Below are 13,443 nucleotides of genomic sequence, written 5' to 3'. Positions count from 1 at the left end.
GCTCAGTGACTAAATTATACCTTTTGCAGTGTCATTAGACAGATGTTTAATATGTGAAGTGACACATTATCTATTTCCTATTTTATGACATACATTTTCTATTCATGAGAAAAAATAAGTTTATTTTGTCTCTTACAGAAAAAAAGCAAGATGTTTATTATAGACTTTATTCCTTTTTGCAAATATGAGATAGAATGTGCATCATGTCATGAACTTTTTGATGCTCTGTTCTTCATTTATGAGTCTGTGACCTGACAAATTTGATCACTGTGAAAGCAAATCCAGCAGAAAACAGTGATAAATGCATTCAAATATTTTAAATTTATTTCTAATTTTTTAATATTTAAAGACTTTAGCATTCTAAAGTGCCAGGAATCTCTATTGTTTTGACTTTTAATGAAGACAATACTTTACATATATATTACAAATTTTGAATTTTGGCAAAGTTCACTCAAAATGTCAAGGTACCAATTTCTCTTTGTTTTTGTATTTATGTTTAGTTGTTTTCTATTTTATAAGCTTTAACTTGCTATTGAAAATACATATACTTATAAACCCAAATTAGATATGTTTGGATTCAATGTAGGTCAAACAATTTGTTTGTAACCTTAGGTCAAAATCATTGAGAAACATGATTCAGGCAAAGCCCTTCATTTTTAGAGATGGAGATTCTAAGCCAATATTTTCTTTTTTAATTTGGACATCGTTTTAAGTGCAGGCAAAATGGGGACAACCAGTAACTTTAGAAACCTACTAAAATCATTGAATATCTCAAAGATGAGATTTTCATTGCCCTATAAAATACTTTTGGAGAGAAATTTTGAAGTGGCTTGAATAATACATGCACATTTCCTTGTATTATCTTTTTCAACTGTAAAATTACACTAAAACATACCTATGGAATTATTTTATCTCAAGTCTTACTTTCTAGCTCTATTCTAAAGTTGGACATTTTCTGATTCTCCTTTCTTCCATTCCATCCTAATGTTATTATCACCGATCCTTGTTGTTCCTTTTAATTCTCTGACTTAATTTATCCAAAATTGGTTAATTTCTCATAGTAATTTATGTCTTCCCCTTTTGATGCACTTGAATCATGCTTAGCTGTTAGTTAAGGAAATAATTAAATCAAATTTTTATTAGAATATCATATTTTGACACATTCTTAATCAGTGTAATAAAAAAATTGTAAATACCCTTGGATTCTTTAGTAAATTGCTGCATCTCTATCTTCATTAGCCTATAATTTCTATTTTTCCTTAGACATGTTGGGTTTTTTGTATGTAAAAAGGCACTTTAGTTCTGGTTACACTTAGAGGATTTCCAAGTGTGCAGTCAGTCCAACTCTCTGGAACTTGGGCTAAACTTTGTTTTTGACCCTGAGTGTTATTTCAGCATGATTCAAATGCAAATAACTTGATCAAATCATTAAAGCTGTTTACATCTAGTGAAGAGGAAAATCAAATATAAAAACTTAACTTCAATCACAATTTTTTCCTCAGTTGACATTACTGACTTAACACATTTTCTGGATCATTCAAGTAACAGTTTTGATTTCTTCCTCAGGTGTTTTGCACATGGAAAAAATGTATTCAATAAAAAAACTGAAATAGTTAAAAAAAAAATCTCAAGTGTTTTCCCATGTTTGAGGTATAGGCATTCCACCAACATTTGCTTCAGAGATTAAAAACAAAAGTCGTAATCACTTCCAGAATAACTCTTATTTGAAAACAGACCTTTGCTTATATTTAAGTATACAGAAGTGAATTTGTTTACTTGCAAATATAACTTGCCTCCAAAATTAAGATTAGAATGAATAATAAAAACTGTATTAGAGGGCTTCCAGTCAAGATGGCAGAATAGACGGTCCCCAGTGTCACTCTCTCCCATAAATCAACTAACTCACAACTATAAAAAAGCAATGACAGCCAAGCTGGGGCCTCAGCTTGGGAAAAGCTAGAGCTCAGGGGAAGAGGAGGACAGACATATAGAGTGCATGAAGGTGGAAGAAGCCATGATAAGAGGAAAAAAATCAGCTCTGACTGTTTCAAGCCCCAGCCATGTCAAGGCTGGAGCTGCTGAGTGCATGGAGCATGAGCCAGCAAAAGCCACAGCTGTGTCCTTCAGATGAAGTTGCTTGGAGGTGGCAGGGGAGAAGAGGGCCATGGTGGCCCCCAGGCCAGCAAGACCACTAATAAGGTTCCTGTGGACCCATGTGGGAACAAGGAGCCAAAATAGCTGAAAAAAAAGGAGCTATTCAGAGGCTGGTGAGTCATCTGAAGGGACCCGTGCATAGTCCATCCCATGGGAAGTGTTTGCAGCATGGGTGGTGGTGTAAACAAGCCCACCGGGAGAACACTGGGGCACAGCATGGACAGCTGATCTACACCATGATCAGTGAAGGACCACTCAGAGGAGACTGGTCAGGAATACAGAATTGCATGGGATGCAGTTTGATGAAAAGACTCAGGCCCAGACCAGAGTTTCTACACAATCCAGGTACACCTGATTTCTTGAGAACTGGAAGTACCAATATAGTCAACCATTAAAACCTGAGCTGCACAAAAAGCCTTCCCTAGGGAATCAGCAGCAAAGCAGCAATTTAGCCCAACAACAGACTTAGTACTGGCCCTTACAGAAGTTCCATCATTTTAGAAGTAAGCGAAGGACAACAAATTAGTTTCAGTACAGAGTTTAAATAGTGGGAACAGCAAATAATCCAACACAGAAATGAAAGAAAAAAGCAAACTACCCTCAACCAGAGACAAAGTTTCATATTTACTAGTAAAGGTCTCATTTCACCAAAGAACACCTACAACACCTAGAAGTACTGGAAGTCCCCTGGGCCACCAAGCCAGAAAGGGGGGAGAGCCAGGGGCCTCAGCAATGCACTGCCAACACCCGCAACCAATCCCAAGGGTGGGGGACAAGGTCCTTGGCCACACCCCCCTGGACATGCACAGGGAGCCCAGCAATGACCACCAGCCACCACAGGAAGCACCTCAGGCTCTCCCGAGCCTGGGTGGTGGGGAGCCTAGGGCCTTAGCCACACCTCTCCAACACCCACAGCCAGCCCAGCAATGACCAAGCCACTGCTGGAAGCCCCCTAGTCTCCCCTGTGGGAATGTGGAGGATGCCACAGGCCTCAATCCCATGCCTCCTCAATTCCTCCTTCCCATTTCCTTCCCCTTTCCCCTCCCCCTCTCCCTCCCAACTGCTCTGCAACAATATCCTAGAATGTAAAAAACAATATCGATAAAATCATATTTTCTTTAAAAAAATTGTATTAGTAATATTAATTTTTATATTAATACACCAACAAAGGATAAATACAGACCAAAGTAATACAGTATAATAAAAGTTCTTCAACTGGACTGACCCTTCCTGTTAATCTAAGTGTAGAGTGTCCAGCAGTTGGCTGATAAGTATATTTCTTCATGAGTCTAATGGGACCCACATAAGGTAAAAAGTGATCAAAGGTACATCTTAATTTTTAGTTAAAACTCTTCAGGAAACAGTCACTGCTTTATATTCCTATTTTATTTAGTATCTCTAAAAACATTTTTATTCTCCTTTTTTTTGAAAAATAAATTTATAAACATAAACTGCATCAATTATAAAGAAAAAAAATACATTAAACCAGTGTGTTGAGTCATACTGTAGATCACATACAACCTATAACTTGGTCTTGAACAAACATTAGTGAGTTGTGACCAGCAACAGAATAGAATAGAATAGCCAAGAGAAAGAAATCTCAAAGTACCTCCCAAAGTACTATTATCTTGTGACTCTTTCACTCAAGTTATATATGTCTGTGTTTATGTATCAGGATGTGAAAACTTATCTCTTACTGTAGATTGTGGTCAAAAAAAAATCTCAGGAAACGTTTCTCATGCTTATGGTGTAGGCATTCTACAAAAATGTGCTCAGAGATTAAGGAAAAAAGTCGTAATGACTTCCTGACAATTCTTATTTGAAAACAAATCTTTGCTTCTATTTAAGGATACGGAAGTAAACTTGTTTACTTGCAAATGTAGTTTGCTTCCTAAGTTAAAAAGAGAGTGAAAAATAAAAATTGTTTTAGAAAAATTAATTTTATATATTAACACACCAATAAGGGATAAACATAGTCCAAAATAATACAGCATAATGAAAGTTCTTCATCTAGACTGACCCTTCTTATTAATTAAGTGTAGCACGGACATCAGGTGGTTAATAAGTCCATTTGTTCATGAGTCTCATGTGACCTACATAAATGACTAATGGCCAAAAGTGATTCAAGATGTATCTTAATGTTTACTTAAAAGAGTTCAGGAAAATATCACTGCTTTATATTCTTCCTATTTTATTTAGTATCTCTAAAAATACTTTATCATTCTCTTTGTGAGAAATAAATTTGTAAACATAACCTGCATCAATTAAAAAGAAAAAAAATACATTAAACCAGTGTGTATCATACTGCAGATCACATACAACCTATAACTTGGTCATGAACAAACATTAGTGAGTTGTGACCAGCAATAGAATAGAATAGAAAAGAAAAAGAAATTTCAATATAACTCCCAAAGTAGTATTCTTGTGAGTCTTTCATTCAAATTATGTATGTCTGTATTTATGTATCAGAGTGTGAAACTTATCTCTTACTGTAGATTGCGGTAAAAAAAAAAAAAAAAAAAAGCCACTGCTTGAGACAGCAAAATGGCTGAGACTAAATAGTTTAATCATGAAAACATCTGTTGACGGTAGACAGAGTTGACAAGCTTATGCTCTGGTGAGTAACTGTTGTTATCTCTAAACATTCTTAAGTTAAAAGTTCTTAAGCAGAAGAATGTGTATGACCCCAATAAGCCAGACCTCAACCCTTGTAATGTATCTTAGCAGAATTCTGAGCTCTCTCTAGAATTTCAACTTCTCCTCAGATTAAAAAACACAACAATTTGGTTGGTCTGATATTGAGAAACATTTTTATGGGATTCCTTTTCAGTCTTTTCTAGAACATGGATTTTTTCTTTTGTCTCTCACTTGCTCAGCAAGAAAACAGTAACTGCTTCACACAGTCGTTCTTAGTCCAAGCAGCCCTTAGGCCTCCTTAAACCACTCTCCAATCATTGCCTTTTTTGACTTTTAATTTCTACTTTTAGAAATCATTTATTTGCCAATCACATGGTCTCAGATCATACAGATCAGGGAGAGGCATGATGAAAAGGTGCAATTTGTCTCCTTCTAACCTATTTATTCCTTACATCTATGTAGCATGTTGCTTCCTAAGTACAACAAAAGCACTATCTGGCTGTGACATTTATATGTACAATTTCAGCAGTTTGAGAAAACTTGTGCTCCATGGAAAGTCTAATGTGGTGCTTCATGTGTATAGCTCCCCTTCTCTTTCTGAAAACTGAGAGTGGATGTGTCGAAGTTTAGATGAAGTATGGCTCTTGGGAAGTGGGATAGTGAGAAGTCTCCCCAGCCTTTTACTTGCCATAATAGGAAGACAGTTCTCACTGGAGAAAGTCAGTGACAACACAGTCTTCATGATCCCTATGCATGACATAGTAGGTAGGTCCATCAATGCCCCACCAAACTGTAACATTGAGCTCAAGCCTCATTTTGACTCTTAGATAGGATGACAAATCAGGTAAGTTATTTGGGTACCCAACAAGTCTCTCCTATTCCCTCACTCCCTTCTCTTTGCATTTTGTTCTGCTCTATCTTTACCAGCACTGTTTTTCCAGGTATGATTATCACTGAACTAATGGAGAATTTTATTTATATGGGTCACAATTTTATTTATATGGATCACAATTTTCACTCTTAACCAAGTGGCTTTTCAACCTTTTACATCTGTGAAGGTCATTTGTATCCATGTTTTCTCACCATGTTAACTTTTCTTCTTGGGACCCACAAGTCTGAGACCCAGTCCCCAGTTTGGAGATGATAAACTCTCTCAAAAAGCCAGCCTTCCTTTGCATATCCTTTAATACACAAATAGTTCAGGTTTAACCTTTCTCTTTATTCCTCCATTTTGTAAATAAGGAAATACTGAGCATTGTATCTACCTTTTTCAGTATTCCTCACCTCCCTGAAAAGATTGAGGAGAGAGCCATAGAGATTACACACTGTGCCAGATTAAATAGAAAAATAATTTAATTAAAATGTACACATACTCTCCAATCTGCTAGGATCTAATAATTTAAAATGGCAGTCTTCCAGAAGATGGTGGGCACTATCCTTATTTTAGAAATAAGACAATTTTAATAATTTTCACATATCTATTTTTTTGGGAATTCAATACCTCATTCTGTCAAAACCACATCTAAAGAAATGTCATAATAATGTTTTAAAAGTGAGGAATCCAGAAATGAAAAAGAAAGGAGAGAATCAAATGATTTCAGAATTGTTTTTTATTTTCTGAAAATATCCATACAAATATACAGGGCATAGGTGAATCACAGAATAATATTGGACCTAAAGTATGTTATTGTTAAAACATCCTGTGAAATTTAAAAACATATACTTTTCATCACAAGCCCTAGGTATCCTCTTCAACCTCATAAAATGAAGACAATGAATTCTAAACACAATGAAGCTTAGAATATAATGTTCTAGAACAGTGCTACTATGCTACCAGTGTCCCAGTTGTTTTAGGGATATCCACTGATTGCATATCAATTAGTTGAGAATCAAAATAAATTAATAAGAAATGCAATCTAAGAATTTGAGTGTTATTTTTTCTAGCGAATATAAAGGATACTAAGATTTGTAGCTTTTCCCCCCCAAGATGTTCTTTTTTTCTTTTATCAATATACAGTGTAGTTGATTTTCATGTCCCTTTACAAATTCCTCCCTCCTCCCTCCCTCTTCCCCCTCTCACCCATCAATCTCTAGTACACAAATGAGACAGAGAAGGAAAATATATGTTATGACTACAAAAAATAAACACCAAACAGCAAAAATAAATAGGATAAAGGGAAAGAAAGGAACAAAAAAATATAAAACTACCATAAAGAAATTAATTAAATGGCATGAATAAGACAATAGCTTTTGATAACAACCCTGAATTTAAATGATTTAAAATTTCCCTCTTAAGAGACAAAGACTGGCTGAATAGATTAAAAAGCGAGACCCCAAAATATGCTGCCTGCAAGAAACTCACTTCACCAATAAGGACATACACAGATGAACAAGGAATGGATGGAAAGAGACATTTCATGCAAATGGAAATAAAAAGAGCATGAGTTTCCATACTTAGACAAAATAGACTTCAAACCAAGAACTATAAAAACAGACAAAGAAGAACACTACATATTGATAAAATAATCAATGCAACAAAATGATATAACACTCTTAAATATAAATATGCACCAAACACTGCAGCACCCAGATATATAGAGAGTGGAGAGATATACTCCAACAGAGTAATAGTTGGGGACATTAACACATCAATCTCAGCATTGGACAGATATTTTAGATAAAGAATTAGCAGGGAAATATTGGATTTAAACAGCAGATTAGAACAAATGGACTTGAAAGACATATTCAGAACATTTCATTCAACAATGCAGAATACACATTCTTTTCATAATCACACGGATCATTCTCCAGGATTGACCACTTGTTAGGCCACAAATTAAGTCTCATCAAATTTTAAAAAATTGAGATCAGACCACAATGGAATAAAATTAGAATTTCACAACAAACAAAACTTCAGGCTACACCACCCTCTGCCTGGAAGCAGGTAAGAGAAGATGACAGTGGTACTAGGCATGAAGCCTAGAACCAGAGCCCCAGCTGCCAAGAAGTAGGCAAGAGAGCTTTCCTGGTGTCCTAGGCAAGGTGCTGAGTGCCACAGTACCCATTGCCCCAAAGCAGACAAGAGAGCATGCCAAAAATACCACTTCAACGTGGGTTACCTACCACAGCCACTGCCACAGCCATGGCTGCCAAAAAAATCAGCTTGATACCACAGCAGTAGCCACAGCCACCATGCAGGCTGGACACTGGACACTTGACTGCATTGACACAGAGAAAGTCACCAGCAGAGACCACAAAAAGAAGAGGAAATCTCTCATCTCTCTCCTCAAAGCTAACTCCAAAGTAACCGAAGAAGCAACTGCTCTACCATGTGACCAGACATCAACTTAGAGATACTAGAAATAGAAAACTCAAGAAAATATGACACCACCAAAAGAATTCAGTAATTTTCAAATACCAGATCCTATAGAGCAGGAAACCCTTGAAATGACTGAAAATGAATTCCAGGAAACAATCTTTATGAAACTCACTGAGATATAAGTAGAGTCAGATAACATAATAAAATGAGAAATGAAATCCAAGATATGAAGGAGGAAATTTATGAAGAGATTAATACCTTAAAAAAGGATGTAGCAGACTTGTGGAAGTGAAAGATTCACACAGTGAAATAAAAAACACAACTAAGAGCTTAAGCAGCAGCCAGAAAAAGAAGAAGAAAGAATTTCTGATCTTGAAGATGGTCTTTTTGAAAAAAAACCCAGGCAGACCAAAAAAAAAAAAAGGAAAAAAGAATTTTAAAAACTGAAGAAAATCTTAGAGAACTAGGAGACAACCTTAAGCACATGAATATTCAAATCATGGGTGTTCCAGAAGGGGAGGAGAAAGGAGAACACATAAAAAACCTACTCACAAAAATAATAAAAGGAAACTTTACAGTTATAGAGAGAGATACAGACCTTCAGATCCAGGAGGCACAAAGATCGACAAACACATTCAAAACAAAGAGGTCCTCTCTAAGGTACGTTATAGTCAACCCGGCAAAGCTCATATACAAAGAGGGAATCTTAAAAGAAGCAAGAGAAAAGCATCATGTCACCTGTAAGGGAGCCCTTATCAGACTAACAGCAGACTTCTTAACAGAAACTCTATAGACCAGAAGAAAATGGGATGACATATTCAAAATGCTAAAAGTACTGTCAGCCAAGAATACTATACCCAGAAAGCCTATCCTTCAGAAATGAGAGAAAGATTATGTATTTTCTAGACAAACAAAAGTTGTAGGAATTCATGACCACATGACCAACCCTACAAGAAATCCTCAAGGAAATCCTGCCTCTGGAACTCAAAAAACAATAATCACTACTCACAAATACATAAGAAAGAACAAAAGTCACTGGTAAAAGAAAATGCAAATGAGAAAAAGAAAGAAACTAAATCCTACACCACAAAAAGCCATAGTGAAAATGAAATTACTTTATTGCCAATTTTAGTAATTTCAGTTTTCTCTTTTTTTTTCTTGGTCAGTCTAGATAAAGGTTTGCGAATTTTGTTGATCTTTTTAAAGAATCAACTTTTGGTTTTATTGATATTCTCTATTATTTTTCAATTTCCTAATTCATATATTTCTCTTGTAATCTTTGTTACTTCCTTATTTTTATTTGCTTTTGGTTTATTTTCTCTAATTTTTCTATTTTTTAAGGTAGAAGTTTACATTACTGATTTGAGATTTTTCTAATTTTCCTTCTGTTATTGTGGTCAGAGAACATATTTTCCACGATGTTAGTCTTTTCAAAAAAAATTGAATATATTCCTCTAAAATTAAAAAATGAAAATTTATTTTATTTTATTTTTTATTTTATTTTATTTTTCTCTGACTGGTAAGGGGATCACAACCCTCGGCATGGTGTGGTCCGCACCACGGTCGGCCAGTGAGTGCACCGGCCATCCCTATATAGGATCCAAACCCGCGGCCTTGGCGCTACCAGCGCCATACTCTCCAGAGAGCCAGGAGGCCAGCACCAAAAAAGAAAATTTAAAGAAAAGAAATTATCAGTAGAAAAAACCATTTGGTATAATTTATAAACTCAGACAGAAGTACGTCAATAGTTCCTCCATAAGTAGTCCCATATTTGTCTAAGCCCATATTTAAATTTATTTAACATCTTTGCCCTTTAAGTATTTTGAATTATAATTAAAACTGTGCACTTATTTTATAAATGATATGATTAAGGTAAAGATTTTAAGTTGATGATTTTAAATTAATTCATATTATGAATGTTGCTAAAAATATCACCCACATATTTTTTATTATAGCAAAATTACTAGTTACTTTATAATTCTTAAATCTATAAAAAGGACATAAAAATTGCTATTTTAATTTTTACAAGTAAATTCCAAGATTTATTCAAATAAAAGTTCCAGTAAAAACACTTGTTTTTCTTCCTTCCTAAAGAAAAGAAAAAATAAAACTTCCCTTTTTATTTTAGCTCCTCTTTTTCCTTACAGTCTATTTTGTCTATTAAAATATCTTGTCCCCTTTCTTTTAATTCTGATTTTTAGAATATACATTTATCCTTATATTTTATTATAAAACTTCTTATTCTTACATTTACAGTGTGCCTTGAACAACATACAGTATAAATTTTGCTACTATTCTTTTTTAACCCATTTTGGTAATTTTGTTTGGATTATTTAATCTAATCATATTGAATTAAATTATTGATATGTTTGGCTATCTATCATTTTATTTTTTTTATCTGGTACTTATTGCACCTATTTTATACTCTGTAATGATTTTCCCTGCTTTTTTGCCACCTTTGGGTTAGTAATGTTTTTAATTAAAAAAGTAAAATATAAATAACAAAAAATAAACATTTTTAAAATATAGCAAAAAAAAAAAACTTTGGAAACTATAAAAACTTATGGAAATTAAGCAACATGCTTCTGAATGACCAATAGTTCAAAGAAAAACAAAGCAGGAAATCAAAAAATTCCTTGAAGAAATGAAAATACAAGCATGACACCCAAATCTATGGCATATTGCAAAAGCAGTATGAAGAGGTAAATTTATTGAAATAAGTGCTTACATCTAAAGAATAGAAAGCCTTCAAATGAACACCCTAGTGTTATACCTCAAAGAACTAGAAAAACAGGAACAACCAAATCAAGAAATTAATAGATGGGAAGAAATAATTAAAATCAGAACAGGACTAAATGACACAGAGACCAAAAGAATGATATGAAAAGTCAACAAAACAAAATGTTGTTATTTTGAGAACACATAAAATAAACAAACCATTGACCAGACTGACTAAAAAAAGAAAAGACCCAAAGAACAAAAATCAGAAATGAAAAAAGAGACATTGAACTGATATCACAGATATACAAAGAATCATTAGAGACTATTGATAAACAACTATGCACCAACAAATTTGAAAACCTGGAAGAAATGGTTAAATTTCTGGACATATATGAACTTCCAAGAATGAAAGAAGAAGAGATAGAAAACCTAAACTGGTCAACAACGAGCAATGAGATTGAAGCAGTAATCAGCAGTCTCCCAACAAAGAAAAGCCCAGGACTGGATGGCTTCATTACTTAATTCTACCAAAACTTTAATGAAGAATTAATACCAAGTCTTATCAAAATATTCTGAAAAGTTGAATTAGATCCCATTCTCCCAAACTCATTCTATAAGGTCAACATAACTGTGATACCAAAATCAGACAAAAATACAACAAAAAAAGAAAGCCACAGGTAAATATCTTTGATGAACATGCAGAAAAAATCCTCAAGAAAATATTAGCAAATGGAATACAACAACGCATCAAAAAACTATACATCACTATTTTATAAGATTCATCCCAGGGATACAAGGATGGGTCAACAGACACAAATCAATAAATATAATACACCACATCAACAAAATCACATGATTATCTCAACAGACACTAAAAAAGCATTTGGCAAAATTCAACATTCCATCATGTTAAAGACTGTCAACAAACTAGCTATAGAATGAAAGAATCTCAATACATTAAAAGCCTTATATGATAAACCCACTGACAACATGATGGTGAATCAGGAAAAGCTGAAAGTTTTCCTCTAAGAACAGGAAAAAGACATGGATGCCCACTCTCATGGCTCCTATTTAACATAGTATTGGAAGTACTATCCAGAGCAATCAGAAAGAAATAGATAAAGGGCATCCAAGTGGTAGACAAAGGCAAATCATCTTTGTTCACAGATGACATGATCCTACATATAGAAAACCTATTAACTCTATCCAAAACTTCAAGAGCTGATAAGTAAATTCAGTATTTTATGGGATACAAAATCAATACTCAAAAAATCAGTAACATTTTTACACACCACAACAAAGAAGCAAAAAAAGAAATCAAGCAAGCATGCCCATTTACAATAGCTACCAAAAGAATAAAATACCTAGGAATAATTTAACCAAGAAGGTGACAGACCAATACAATGACAACTACAAATTGCTGCTGAAAGAATTTAAAGAGGACACAAAAAGATAGAAAGATATTTCATGCTCTCAGATTGGAAGAATTAACATTGTGAAAATGTCCACACTATCCAAAGTGATCTACAGAGTCAGTGTGATCCCCGTGAAAATACCAATGATATTCTTCTCAAAAATAGAAAAAAACACAATCCTTGAACTCATATGTAACATCTGTAGACCCTGGATAGCTAAAGTAATCTTTAGCAAAAAAAAAAAAAAAAAAAGAAAGAAAGAAAAAAAAAGCCAGAGGCATCACACTATCTGACATCAAACTATTCTACAAAGCTATAGTAACCAAAACAGCATGGCACTGGCATAAAAACAGACACATGGACCAATGAAACAGAATAGAGAACCCAAAAAATGGAAATTATCATGTTGAAGGGATACCTGCACTTCTATATTTAACACAGCTCTATTTACAATAGTCAAATATGGAACCAACTTAAATGTCCATAGATGATTGGATAAGAAAAATATGGTATGTATACACAATGGAATACTAATCAGCCATTAAAAAAAAGAATGAAATTCTGACATTATCAGCAATGTGGATGAGATCGGAGAGAATTATGCTAAGTGAAATAAGCCAGGCAGGGAGGGAAAAATACTGCATTTCCTCAGCTATCTGTTGGAGAGAAAAAACAAGAGTAAGAAAGGAAGAGAGAAAGAGAGAGAGAAAGGAAGGAAGAGAAGAAAGAAAGAATCTCAATAATGCATTGAGCTTTCAGAAGGAGAGAACAGAACTGAGGTTACTAGAGGTGGGAGGGAGAGAGGGAGTACAGCTAGCAAGAAATTGGTTAATGGACACAGGAATTATTAAGTTTTGTAATCATTAACATGTTAATTATTCCAATTTGATCACTAAAAATAATGCAATAATTTAGCTTTGACAAGTTCCATGATGACTGTGATAATTAAACTAACTTCCTTGCCTCTTCAGATTTCCCCTTATTATGTTACTACCACCAGTTCTTTCCCAAGTCATCTTATAGAAAGATGTTACTTTACTATTTGCTGTTTATGACACTATAAATATGTTATTATTCATAATATTCACTAGAATTCTGTTCTTGGTCCATTTCTGATCACATGCACCACTCTTCTTAGGCATCTCATCCATTTTACTACCTTACCAGCCATTTAAGTGAAGATTACTCCTAACTTTT

Source organism: Cynocephalus volans, chromosome 13 (assembly GCF_027409185.1).
Source record: "Cynocephalus volans isolate mCynVol1 chromosome 13, mCynVol1.pri, whole genome shotgun sequence".
Lineage (NCBI taxonomy): Eukaryota > Metazoa > Chordata > Mammalia > Dermoptera > Cynocephalidae > Cynocephalus > Cynocephalus volans.
This window is presented reverse-complemented; position numbering follows the sequence as displayed.